The sequence below is a fragment of the Falco peregrinus genome, chromosome 2 (assembly GCF_023634155.1).
Source record: "Falco peregrinus isolate bFalPer1 chromosome 2, bFalPer1.pri, whole genome shotgun sequence".
Taxonomy (NCBI): domain Eukaryota; kingdom Metazoa; phylum Chordata; class Aves; order Falconiformes; family Falconidae; genus Falco; species Falco peregrinus.
This window is the reverse complement of record NC_073722.1, coordinates 73,031,927-73,046,141: the sequence shown is the minus strand read 5'-3', so window position 1 is coordinate 73,046,141 and position 14,215 is coordinate 73,031,927. Positions and strand designations below refer to the sequence as shown.

General features: G+C 43.5%; 1 protein-coding gene across 2 annotated transcripts in view; it reads left to right on the top strand.

Moving 5' to 3' along the window:
• Positions 1-14,215, top strand: part of BMPR1B (bone morphogenetic protein receptor type 1B) — a 253,229-nt gene that overhangs the window by 167,705 nt on the left and 71,309 nt on the right. The window contains exon 1 of one of the 2 annotated variants that reach the window (XM_055796199.1): positions 8,345-8,410. The exons of the other annotated variant lie outside the window; for it this stretch is intronic. The gene's annotated coding sequence lies outside the window, so the exon portion shown is untranslated. Of the gene's footprint in view, positions 1-8,344; positions 8,411-14,215 lie in introns of those variants that run through there. 2 annotated transcript variants of the gene reach the window in all.

Below are 14,215 nucleotides of genomic sequence, written 5' to 3'. Positions count from 1 at the left end.
GCATTGGTGTGGGGTGGGGAGGCAGGAGGGTAGATCTATGTCTTTGTCCATTTATTCCTTGGGAGAATAGCTTGGAGGCTGAAATGCAAACTGTGGTGGAAGGTACTTCTGAAGTAAGAAATTATGTACTGATAGGGTATTGTACCAAAAGACTCTGCCATAACTTACCTAGTGAGAACGCTTCATGTTCGAAAAGCATTACTTGCTACTTTCATACATGCTTAAAACCTGTTAGCATAATTTTTGTTAGTATAAGAGGAAAATTTATGATAAAGTGGCTTGTTGATGTAGGCTTAAACCTTGATGTTTCACACTTTCAGATTTCATGTTAGCTGGTGTCACAGACACCTTGAAAGATCTCACCCAGCAGGAAGATTGTCCATTTCCCTGATGATGTACCAGGCAGGCGTCAACATCTGCAAAATGCAGGCGCAATGCTTAAACTCCCTAATGGCATGCTGAGAACAGGACTGAGCCCGTCTGCCCTCGACCCTTCAACCTTTTCTTCTGGCCAGGCCAGAGGGCTAAATTTAGGTGCCCAGGTGGTAAAAGGGGCTGAAAAGCAGCTGCCAGCTCTGCCCACAGTAGGCGATGGGGCAGGATCCTGGGGACAGGGGGTTTTCACTCCCCAGCAGGTGAGTGGCTATGGATTTAATCTACAGATGAGAGAGGAAAGCCCTGAAAAAAATTGTGTGAATGACTGAAAGAGTTTTTTGGGGGTAGTTAACAGCCCTGTCCTTGCTCTCCTCCCCTCTGTACCCAGCATCACACTGAACCATCCACCTCTGTTGGTCTTCCTCTTCTGTAGTCTTACAGCCTCATTCTTTGTCATATTGAGAGTAAAAGGAGAAACGGAGATTTGGGAGGCACACTGCTCCTGCCATGTTAACCAAAAAGGCAGTAATAAGCTACTTCTGGAACTGGTTTTGGATACGGTAGGCTTTGGAGGAAAGAGTGACTTCAGGAAAGGAAACAGTAATTATCTAATTAGATCAGATCAGAAAGAATCAAGCAAAGCTGTGAAAGATTTGCTGAAGTGGTATGAATAGGCAGGTTAAAGGTTTTTTTTGGTGAATGCACATTGTCAAATACAGATTCCTGGTATATTTCTTGAATATTAAATTAACAGAGTACAAAAAAATACCTTCTTGTCCTCTTGAACAAGCCAATGAAATCTTGTGCCTTGCACAGTGAGAAAAGCGAATAAAACATTTGACTCCAATCGACAGACAGAGCTGATTTCCAAAAGTGGCTGCGTTGCCCAGTGAGTGCCACATCTGTCCAGGAACAGTGCATTCTGGCCACCTCAGCCAATAAAAACGTGCAGCAGAAATAGGTGGGTGGCTAAAATATGAGATGAACTATCTCCTAGAGGAGTGAGGAATTTAAAATTTGAGGGTTGGTTGGAGAGGACTTCAGTAAGAGGAGACAGAAGAAGGAAATAAAATAATACATATAAAAAGAGGAGGCAAATTGGATTCTTCCATTTAACCTTTTACATAATAAAAGACAGGAGACGTCCCAATGAAATTAAAAAGCAATGCATTTAAAAATTAATAAAAAGCAAATACCTTTTATTGGAGACAGGAATATGGACAAGCTGAACTGTTCGTCTGATCCAGTGTGTCAGTGCAGAGATTGCTATCTTATATGACATTTGGGGGATGTCTTCAGCCTTTGTAGCTAGGTACAGTTTTGTTTTGCCACAGTCTGAGACATCTGGACACAAGCCTGCTCTGGCTCAACAGCTGGGTAGATACAGTTGTGCGGTAGTGGTAGCTGCAGCAGGGGTATTGCTGTGGGGAGCTGATGGTGGCTGCGTGGCTCCCAGTTTGTGGGGGTAACTTCTGGCTAGAGCACCACAGAAAGGTCTGTGCAGGTTCTCATTGCAAGAGCAGGCAGAATACAACAAAACGCTATAAATACTCGTTTCTGGTTTATTAAGTCGAACACATGTCCGAGCTCCTGTAACTTCCCTAAATACACACCTTTTATGATGCTGGCTCCATACTGAAATACAGTCAGCCTAGCAAGGAACTTTACTAAAGTCTTCCCTTGCACATTTAGATTTTTGTCCAGCTTGTCGGAGAAATCTGCTTTTATTCTATAATATGATAATGCATTTGAAACCAACAAATGAACTTTTAATGGGGTGAGCATCTACATGTGCGTGTTTGTGTGTATGCTTATACTGATAAAAGGAATTTATTTATTTTCATCAATATATTGCAAGTTTTAATGTATGTTTATAGTCCAGTTTTTAACCAAGGGAAAAAATAACCAAACCAAAAACCAACACACAATCATATTCGGCTAGGTAGGACCTATTACTAGGATGATTATTTTTTTGCACCTTTTTGATTCAAATGCTGTGTAGCCAAAACCTTTATAATGAGCACTTCAGTTAAGACTGAACACAGCTTTAGACAGGACACTTGAACTTAAATCTCAGCCTTTAGTTAGCACACCATATCCTGATCCCCACATGTGATGAGATGGGTGGTTTGCTGTTTGCAGTCTAAAATGAATATGTCGCAACACTTGATGCATGGCCACAGCAGGTCCTTACTAGGAAATTGTACCTCCCAAAGGCAGTGAGTGTCTGAACTACTGCTGGAAATGGCTTAAATGAAAATTTAGAGAAACTGGTAGTGGATTTCCCCATGCTACCATCTTCAATACTGTCCCTTTTATTGGGAGCTACTAGATCTTCTTGTGCCTGAAAACTACTTCGTTTTTAATATATTTTTCCGTGGTTTAATTCAAAGGTCTTTTCACCTCTTTTGACAGTGTGCTGCTCCTTTTCTCAAGGATCAGTCACTTTTGACATAAACCTGAGAAATAAATGGTTTTAAATTGGAAGGAAAAAAATCCAAGCAGCTATGGAAAAGCAGCAGAACTTCCCCATGATGAGATGCATCGTGCTGTGAACTGATCTCCCAAACTGCAGCAACAAACCCTCCGTAACTGAGAGGACCTAAAATTGAAAGAGAGCACACCGAACTCTTCAGGGCATCCTGTCCAAGGCTTTGGTTCATGAGTGGTTGCACTTTGTACTTATTTATTTCCAGTCATATGAAAAAGTGCCTTAGTTCACTGTTACTGCTGGAGTGGACAGCTGTGGAAGAAAGTTAGTTTACATGGCGTAAATAGGTTTCAGAGTTAACAAGCAAATCATACCTTGTTTTGAGAGTAATTTCCTGTTGTCTACAGATACAGGGAATAAAAATTGTTTGGGAGCTAGGTATGATGGTTTATTTGGGCTGTTTGTTTCCATGCAAGTTTGCAGACTGTAGAGTCTGTTTTGTCTGTAAGGAGGATACTGTATAAGAATTTAGACTTTACAAATCAAGTCGAGCCCCGCTGGTAAGTACATTTCAGAGCACCACATGCATCACCTGCTGTGTGCTCTTATTTCCTCCTGACTCTCATAATGTAAAATAGACGTGCAGACTGAAACAGAAGGTTTACAAAACTAGTTTTAATTCTTGTGAAATCAGGGAAGTTTAAACAGAGGTGTCAGTCACTGCAGCAGATGAAATGTTTTAGTGGGTTGTGATGTTTATAATATATTCTTTACAAAAGCACGCATTATTTGAGGTAATGAGCGTAAGTATTTGCATATGGTGAACGGTGGGTTCATGAGTTCTTAAAGATGTGATTTGCTTTAAGACATGTTTTGAAATTATTCCGTATTTAGGAATGATTTTGAAAAATTACTTTGTTTTTGTAAATATGTGTCAAATAAGAAAGAATTGTTTTGGTTCTTTGGCTGTTTTGTTTTTGTTTTTTTTTTTTAAGGACCTGGCAAACCCTTTGTTCACCTTACCTCCTCCCTAGTCTGCCCCTCCGCGCCTCAATTTGTTAAAGACCAATTGTTGCCCGTGGTAACTGCAGGGAATTTGTTGAAAAGCACGCTTTTAGAAGACAATGGGCTCCAAATATACTGTGGCACAGCTTTAAACTTTATTAAGTCTGTCTTGGACTACCCTCTCCTCTGCCGAGTTAAAGGGAAGAAAAGTTTGGCAGCCTCCACGCTGTGAGCGTGATTGATGCCCAGAACATCTGAGGGACTTTTGTGTCCAGCGTGCTCTCCATGAGTGCATAATGTGTGAATACTCAAATAAGGTCAGCCCTTATCAGATGTAATCTAGGCCTGAAAGCAGATCAGCAGTGACAGTCATACCCCATAAGTGAGAACACAAATCATCCTTGCATGCTTTGGACAAGTTACGGGATTTTCTCCCTTCTTGCTCCTGTTTTACCCTTTCCAATTTGGGGGGAGGTGACAGAGGGGAGGGGAAACTTTGGCAGATCTCTGGAAAAAAAAAAGAAAGACAAAACCCAGAGGAATACGTGCCTGGAATACTAGATGGCCCCTTCAGCCAGGCGGCAGGGGGATGGGGGCTGTCTGGAAGGCACGGCAGTCCCGGGGCTGGGGTGCGCTGCTCCTCTCAGGGCTGCTGGTGGAGCACCCCATGGGTAGAGCGAGGCAGGAGGGAAGAAACTTGGGCAAAAGAGGTTCAACTTGCTTCTTTGGAGCCTTTTAAGAGTCTTTTCAGAGATTTCTAAGCATGTCACAGCTGTTGTCTGCCTGTCCCTGGGTTTGAATGCCTCAATTTTTCAAAGTAGAGTGAAAGCATCTTTTTATTCTTTTTGACTTTGTGCTCCATAAATGGCGATGCTGTGTTTCACCACAAAGCGAGTTAAATTATTAGACAATAATGCATTCAAGAATTAATTTCTGCCAGCTTTCATGGAGAAAGCAGTGGTAAACAGGTTTCATCTGAAGGAAGAGCCTTCTATTTGTGGATATTACTTCTTGTAGTTTACTGGATTTTTTTTTTTTAACTGAGGAAAAAGGAAAGCAGCAATGAAATGGTGTTAATTTAGACTTTTTTGATTTGTGCTTCTGCTTAGAAGAGGATTTTAATGGGCAAAGAGCTTTTACAGAAGACAAAATATATAGGAGAATAGCATAATTAGCAGGAAGAAATCAAAGATACGGTTACATCATTGATGGCATTAACAACTATGGAAACAATGATGTCATCCTCTATGATGTGAAAATACTTTTTGCATGTTTATGATGACTTGAAAATTTTCTTTCCCTTTTCAGAAATCTAATGTCCCTATCAGGGCAATAATTTGCAGTGCTTTAGAACTTTTGCTTGCTGACATACTCTATGTGAATTAGTGTGTAATATTCCCCAGGGTTGAGGGGAAGATCCGTGAACGCTGACAGCCTGCCTATAAACACTGTAGTTACAGCACATTATTGCTTGCTTCATTGCTTTGTGCTCTATAACAGCAGGAGTGTCCTGCTCCTCATCGAAAATGCACAACATAAAAGATTCCTTAGTTGCAGCTCACACCTTGAACTCTGAAGACATCAGAGAAACATGAGCAAGACCTGTATTCACGACCAACCTGTCTCTTCCCTTTGCTTCCCATCACTGAGCTGTCACCTCTTTGCTTTGCTGAATGGCATGGTATTATTCATGTTAAGGTCAGAAACACTTGGAATATGGGACAGGAGAGGAAACCTGTCGTGTCATCAAATCCATGACAATGATGTCTCAAGCACTTACCCCACCCCACCCCCTTTTTTTCTTCCAGAAAGTGATCAAGATATGTGTTAAAGTAATTTATACTTTATTTTGGGCCACAGTCCCAAAGAGGAATACCACCTGGTAGCCATATATCCTGTATGGATTTGCAAGGAAACGTGATTTAAAGGGATACATCATTGACTTTGTCTAAAAGAGTCCTCCAGCCATCTGCACCCTGACAAATCCCTATTGGGCAATGATGGTTAATACGGAAAAAGAACTGACAAAAGCCAGTAACTTTCAAGAGGCGCTCTACCTCGGCTGACGTTTGTATGCTTAACTTGCAGATTTCTGGTTTCCTTCCATGAGCCAAACTAGTTAACTGTGGCTATCCCAGCATGCGTTGACTTAAATTGCCCAGACACGGTGCAGCTTTCCAGTTGTATTTGAAGTTCTTCCCACTGTGAGTTTTGACCTCACTACTGCACTCGGTTAGTTACATCTGTGGACAGGTACGAACATGAATTAAAGACTGATTTTAAACACTTATGTTTGCTTTAGTCTACACAAGAAACACTTTATTGATGCATTGATTCTGCTGGCATCCTAAAACCATCCTAGAGAGATTTCCCATACTTTTAATAGTAGTCTGTCAGTTTCAGATGCTAACAATCTGAATTCATCCAGTCCTTTACGGTCACACAACTGGGGCTTGTGGTGTCTGTCCTGAGTGTCCAAAATAATGATACTTTTGCACCTCACAGTCAAAAAGGTCATGGGAGCGCCATCCTGTGTTTGATGTATGAGGAATGATCTGCTCTGTAGTGTTTGATGAGAGATGTGTGGTAAGTGGCAATTTGAGATTTTTTGTTTTACTGATAGAAACATTTAAAATGGTGCCAACAGATGATAAAGCATTGCTGTAAGGGGTTTTTTTGGGTGCTTATATGGGAGCTTGGGAAGGAGACCTCAAGCATGCTTTTTGAAGACAGCATATAGGTTAAATATGAAGTTTAGAATGAAGGCATTTTTTCCCCATGAAAACATATTATGTGTGGAGCAAACCTGTAATTAAGAGTCATATTAGAAAATAAGTTAGACACTACCGTGTTACTTTTTTTTGCTATAAATTCAATGAAAATACATGAGAAAGACTGAAAAATTATGTTCACATAAATGATGTATTCCAATCATGTGAATAGAAGTGTCTCTCTGTTGCAGCTGCATTGTAAAATGGTGTGGTAATCAGGCAGGTAATAGAGTTTTAAGCAAGAGGATGAGGAAAGAAAAATAAACTCCACACATCACTGGGAAGACAAGAAGAATGCTCATCGCATTTGTGATAGCTGGTCAAGGTCTGGTTTATGAATGCTTTGGCCATACTCTCAGTCACATTAAGTTGAATTTTATTCTGTTATTACTAATTGTTGTATGACAGCTGCTAGCTGGCTGCTTTAGAGATTTCCATTTCACTAAGCATCATCAAAGATGTGGATCTTCTCCAGATAGTTTCTGGGGGACCACTATTTTGGAGCCAAATACCATTTGAAGCGTGGTGGTAGAATTTGCCCACTGAGATGCTGGGATTCTGTTAGCTACAGCAGTCCAGTATCAGTACTAAACTGAACATACATAGTCAAAAACAAGCTAATAAATCACAAAACCTACTTTTCTCATTCTTACAGATAAAAATAACAGTGCTGCCATTAATAATGGCTGTACATCGATACATGGTTTATTTGTAAATACCTAGTTTACCCTTCCTCTTGTCTTTTTTACTCAGTGGTAGCTGAGGAGTCTGTTTTTGTTGTGGTGTCAGCTTGTAATTTTCCTGTTTTGTTGCTGTATTCAGTGTTTTAGGGAACTCACCTGTGTTTTGTTCAAGAACGCAGACCACATACTTCTGCTGTTTGATGCCATAACAGTTGTTCAGAACACTTGTTCCTGTCCTAAGGGGCACATGCCAAGATGGGTTTGCATGCGTTGTAGGTGGGCTTGCATGCACTGACACTACCTGAGCAGCCTTTCTCTGGGCAAGTGACAGGAATCGGTGTGTCGGTTGAAAATAGTATTTTGCTGAGCAAGTACCAAGAAACTAGTATCGCAGAAGTCTAATACGCCTCGCTGTAGATGAGGCAGTGCTGTTGCAGTGCGCCCAGCGGAGAAGTAACACAACTGCTGTACACGTGTGACCGTCAGGAGAGAAGTTAGATCCGTGTGCACGCCTGCTTCGCTAACAGGCTTGTGGGGGGAAGTCGTGCACTGCACATAGGCTGAAGCAGCTCATCTAGTGCTTGAGGAATGACACCGGCTGAGAAAGTTTGTAACAGTTGTCCAGGGAAGAGCTGCAGGGAGGGGGCTTCCGCGGGGGAGCGCGGCACAGGGCGCAGCTTCCCGCGCCTCCCCCGGTCCCCGGCCGCTGCTTGCCAGCACGGGGAGGGGGGTCGCGCTGGTGTGGTCCCTTGGCCGGCGGGGAAAGCGTTTGATGTGCGAAAGCCTGAAGCGGTTTGACGGGGCGGCTCTGGCTCCCTCGCCGCGCTGGTGCTCTGTCGGGGCGGGGGGAGCCGCGGGGTCCCTCGCCCGGCGGCGGCCTCCCCAGGGCAGGGGCCGCCGTCCCGGCTGCCCCTTTATCGCCGAGCCCCGGCGCTGGCAGCCCGGCGGGTCGCCGCTCGCCCGGCTCCCCCCCCGCCGGCCCTGCCCCGCCGCCCCACGGAGCCGGCCGGGGGCAGGAGCCGCCGGGGAAGGGGGCGCGGCGAGGAGGCGGCCGGGGCCGGCGGCCGCTGCCATGGGCCGGCGGGGGGAGCGGCGCTGGCCGCGGCGCCTCTGCCTGCTGGCGCTGCTCTGGCTGCACGCCCGAGGTGAGCGGGGAGGCTGCGGGAGGAGGGGGGGGGGCTCTGCGGGAAGGTGGCCGTGCTGGGGCGCGGGGCAGGTTTGCGGTCCCGCCGGGCGGCGGCGGGGCGGGGCGGGTGGCGGAGGCGGCCCCGGTGCGGGGCAGCAGCTCCCGGCGCTGCCGCTTCTTGGTAGCGCAGCCCGAGGCGGCCGGCGCCGCTCGGAGAACTCAGAGCGGGTGCCTGCGAGGCTCGGGCGGCTCAGCCGGGCGCTGTCTGAAGTTTCTGCCCGCTCAGCCCTTGCAACGGCGAGCAGGTTCCTAGCAGTCACCGCAGGCTAAGGAACGTTCTGCTGCTTTCGCAGGGGGACTGCGGTTTTAACAGGAAAGCATCCTGCTCGTTACCGTGAAATGAATGAAAATGTCGTATTTATCCACCAAGAAGCAAAAAATTCTGACACAGCTGTTAAGAAAAGGGGGTACTAATTGCCAGGAGCAGAGTTTGTACTACAGAATTTGATTGGCAGCAGAATCGTGGTAGCTATATCATGGTGGAGTCTGAAAACAAGGGACGTATATTAATGGGCTGGAAGTGTATTTACAGCAACAGCATTTGAAAACAAGTTCAGGGTGCAGTAAACGAAATGGCGTGTTTTCGGCAGTTTATAAATGTGCTTACGGTACTGCGCTTCATTCACATGCTGATGTTCTTTGGAAGAGCTGTAAAATTATTGTCCTCAAAAAGACATTTCTCTGTTAAGCTTATTTATTTTATTTAAAAGAAAAAAAAGTGGTAAATAATGTGATGAAACACTCCAGAAGTTTTGGCATCATGAAGCATTTACCTCGCAAGCCGAGTATCACACCTAATAAGAGAAAAAAAATGCACAGCAAGGAAGGTTGTCTTTCTCGCTGCAAATGAGTCAGTTCCGTTACCTAAACAGATAAACTTTCTGTGACCTCACCTACAGCCTCTCAGCATCAACGATGAGTTTTTCTGATCCTTGAGATGATTTTGCTCTGGCTTCCTAGTAAGACACGATAAAGCTAAGGAGCTGAAGAAACCACAGAGCCACTCATGTAGCCTGTTTGTCCTGAAAGCTTTCATATGGTGGGAAGTGGACACCATGTCCATGGGAGCAGCTGGCCTTGGGGAGCACATGGTAGCTGCAGAGCAGGGCTCAGGGCAGCAGTCGGACTGCAGGAATCTGTGCCGAGTGTAACAGTGTGTGCAGTTCAGATTTAGGCTTGCCATCCTTGCTTGATTATTTTCTCCTTGAATCAGAACGGCTGGACTGATGTTTTATATCTAATGTTTGACCTCGTTTTCAGACTCAGCTGGAGAAGCTGTGTATGAGGCATAGGAGTGAGCACGCTGCCCGTTTTTACTTGGGATGAACACATCTTGCAGACTTTAGGTGACACTGCAAACCTGGTTTAAAACCATTCCCTGGTATCACAAGCGGTGCTTGTGTGCACTCTGGACCAGTTGCAGTCACACCTGGCCGACGAGCCCTGGACATGTTTGCAGGGACCCTCGGTATTCTGACAGCACCCTCTGCTGCTGAAGTGGGGAGTGCAGCTGGGGCTGCATCAGCTCCCCCGGAACTGGGTGTCATAAACGTTTCTGAGTCTTAGTAGCTTCTCTATTCCCTTTTGAAATTTTGACTGGTAAATGCTTTGACACGTTTTTGTGTGTGATCCCTTGAAAAACAATGGGATTCTTAGATTACCCTCAGAGTTATCCATGCCAAAATAAAGTGCTCTTAAAGACACTGAGAATCTTGGTGCGATGACCTTCAAGGAAAGCAGGTGTATTCTGACTTTGGAGCATCTGCAAGGGCATTAGGCAGATCTGTAGAAGAAATGCACTAGGTTGCTGAAAGATGTGCACAGAAAAATTCTTTTGTCCAGAAGAGTCCAAGATTTTTCCCTCTGTGCAGAATTCCAGGCACAAAGATGAGCATGCAAAAGTTATGCCAAAAGATCAGATCCTCGGATATTGTGTCTTACCAACAGTGTAACTACAAGTGTTAGTACGAGATTCCCAGTAGCATAATTTTAAACCCAGCTGCTCATGAGTTCACAGTCTGCATTTGAAATATGTTCCCAACTTCCCCACAGTCGGGAGTCAAATCTTTTCTTGATTTTTGAGCACTTGTGCAAACTTTTTAGGAAACTTAACTAAGAGCTTGTTCAGCACAGATATTTTTCCCTTCCAAGGACTGTGTATTTGTGGTTTGCCAGCAGTGCTTAGAGGATGAGAGGCTTGTGCTGGGGAATCTTTGTCATGGAGCACCCATGTGGGTTCCCACGGGTGCTCTCACCAGCTCCATGTCGTCATCTGAAATACTGAACATGAGATGGAATCCGACCCAAAATCTTTTCAGCAATTAGAGAAAGACAGAGTAATAGCAACTGAAGATGAGCACTTTAGAATAATTTTAGGAGCTGAATCCTTGAAATAAACTCCTTGTAAAGCTAGGCATTGCGTAATGATGGTCTTTATGTATTTATTTCTAAGTTACTGGACTGTAACACTTTGCTTATTCCTACCCTTTGGGTTATAGGTTAGAGTCCCATTGCTCTAGGCAGTTTCAAGGCCAGAAGTTGTTTTGAAAAGACATCTTAAAATCAAATTAAGAGGTATTTTAAGTAATTCAGTCCATTCCTCAGGCTGAGACCAAGGTTTTCTAAAGCCATATTAATTCTAGTTTAAATTTGCTTTAGTAGATGTTTCTGTTCTTTCCCTTCAAAGCTTCTGCTTCCTTGCAGGGTGATCATAGTGGGAACATGAATTATTAGCCTGTGGAGTCTGCCTTTTGCCTGTACATATGCCTGAGAAGATCCTGGTGGTTCCATGTGGTTACTAATACAAAATACAGTTATATTATTAATGTAATGGCAGATTTGCACTGTATATAGGGCAGGAAAGCAACACCGAGAGTTTAGTCAGTTCTTCTGACGTGCGTATGACATTTGTTACCAATGTTTGGGTTTCCTTCAATGATGAGGAGACCATGTTTCCAGGCAATCAGTTCCAGTGCCGCTTTAGTCTCACCTCTAGAAAAATTAGTCTTACAGTGTACTCTGGTCTTCTTTGCTTCAGTTCAAGCCCAGTTCTGTTTGTTTGGTCTTGACTGTCTCCAGTTACTCGTGCTGACCTCTGCTGCACATTTTTCAATCTCTCCATACATACCTCCAAATGCAGGAGTCTGGCCTGAAGTGTTTCTTTATTTGTACAATTGCTTGTGTGTGTGCATTGTGTTATACTGGCAGTGTCTTGTGTTATACCAGCTGAATAGCACCCCAGCTTCTCTCTGGCTTCTTAAGAACATTTTTGTATACTAGGCCTGTCCTCTAGTCCATGTGCGGTCTTGCTTTTCTTATGTCCCTGAGGCCTATTCCTTGTCCTAGAGGGAATTTAAGTACTTTCGGCATGGTTTGTTCTTGACAAACCTATGTTGGCCATGGCTCATGTCATCTGTTGGTTGGGATATTTTTGGCTGAATTTAATCTTATCTAAACTTGACATCAAAGTGTAAAGAAGAAGGGCCAAGCAGTTCAGTTAGAATGAACTGCAGATCTTGTGTTCAGGATTTTGGACTGAGCATTATTTTTGGTTTCTAACTTGTATTGCAAAATTGTGAAGGAATTGAAGCTCTAAGGAGGTTCTTTCTGAAGGAAATGCTCAAAAGCAAAGTCAGAAAAGGTAATCATCGTTTGAAAGCTGAAGCATAAACAAGGTAGGCCAAAAGCTAATTTAACTGGACATTTAGAAAAAATGCTTAACGGAACTCGATGATGCAAACCAGAGGGTTATACTGTAAAGGAAATAGGTGACAATAGCTCTTCTTACCAAAACACCCCTTCTTTTTCTGGAAAACTCTCTTTTATCCCATAATCTGGGCAAAGTTCAGCTAAAAAAAAAAAAAAAAAAAAAAAGGAAGAAATTTTGCATAAGAGCCTGAGTCTTGGGGAGAAATTTTAGTTTTGTCCTAAATCTCTTGCATCTGGCACTACATAGCTGTATCAGTCCTATACATGGAATGAAGTGCAAGCCTTGACTTACTGAAAAAACGGAGCTTGACCAAAAAAATGGAGCTTTTCTTGCCTGTCTTACTGATGTGGGATAGAGGCAGGGTGCTGATTTGGCAGATTTTTCCATCTTCCCATACTACCATTGGTGGCATCCCAAGTGAAACCACAAATAAGTGTCTTTCTAATAGGCACTGACCGTGTCACAGGCTTGTCCTAAACTGGTATGTGGAAACCACAGATAAGTTTTTCTGAATTGAAGAGTGTAGCATCCATGAAAAATATGTGGGAGAAGGTATGAGAAAACTGGGCAGGAGCCAGCTCTATCTTCAAGAAGTGTAATGTTTATGCCTATGGTGCTCTTTGTCGGTATACTTCAGCCTCGTGCTGTGGGGCGATGCATCAGCTTTTGCAATTAAGAGATCCAAAGCCATAGGGACTTTGAGTAGATGCAATTGTTAATTATCGTTGCAATCTGGTGAATATATAAACCTGATGTAATGAAATTCTTTGGTATAATTACTTGTCATACAGTTCACTGCTCAAGGGATTTAGCAGGCAGTACTGTACTTTGGTTTAATCCAAAAAAATTCATGTTCACCTGCTGGTCTAGTTGCTGTCTGGCAAAGTGCCAGGCCTCCACCTCCTGCCTCTGATATTTGCTGTTCCTTGATGCATTTTAACACACAGCGGCTCAAAGCTAAGAATTCTGGAAATTAGGAGATAGGACCTGACATCGTTTGGCTCATTGAAAGCTGTATGATGATTCAAAAACCATGAGGACAGGTAACTTTTGGGCTGCATTACCATAGAGGTAGCTGTGTCGTGTAGTTGTACAGCACGTGTTTAAAGTAATAACTCTGTAAGTGTAAACTGATCCTGGTTACCATATGGCAAAATCCGCTGAAAGCATAAGCCCAGCTGTTAAATGCATAACCATGACTGTGTGTTCAAGAGTTTTATACTGCAGCTATTATGTGGCATCCTCAGCTATTAATCTCTCACTATTAATCAGCAATAAAAGCAGCTTGTGGCAAGCATCACAGATGCTCGAAATCTGATCTCTTCAGCTTCATACCTGGAGGGAAGATAGCAATACTAGGATCTTTCCTTCCTTTATTCCCTCCCTTCTCGTTTTTCTAGGAGATGCAGTTCAACCCAGGACACATGAAGTGTACTTTACACCCACTTGTTCTGAACTGGAGTTTATCACTCACCAAGTGTCAGGTCCTCAGCTGTCTGGCCTTGACAAAGATACTGGGTTTGAAGGGCTGACATGTTTTGCAGTTAGGTAAACGCTCCGCTTGTGTGATATCTGAATGCCTTTTGTTCCAGATTCATCGCTAGAAAGCAGAATATTTAAGTGGGCTGAAACTAGATGTGCCACGCGTTAGCTGAAGTAACCATGAAGTGTTTACTCAGCAGGTTACTTCAAACACCTATATGATTTTAAACTTAAATGGTCCTTTTGAGATTGAAAGGACTACTCTATTCCTTGAGTACTTTGCAGAAATGGAGGCTTAATTCCTTTAAAAAAATAACAGAACTAGTGTGTCAGTTTGGTTATTCAGACTAAGGATAGTCATGTCTGTTTACTGTCTTCTATTATATATATAGCTCTACTGGTTTTTAGTATCTTACGCCACAAACTGACTGTAGGAAGATACTTTCTGATGCTACTGATTTTTATGACATCTGTTTGTGGAGTTGCTGTGATGTTGCGACAGTACTGATCATCTGTCAGCAAATTTTTGGACTGTAGCTTCAGACACAGCATGTTCATTTAAATACAACTCAA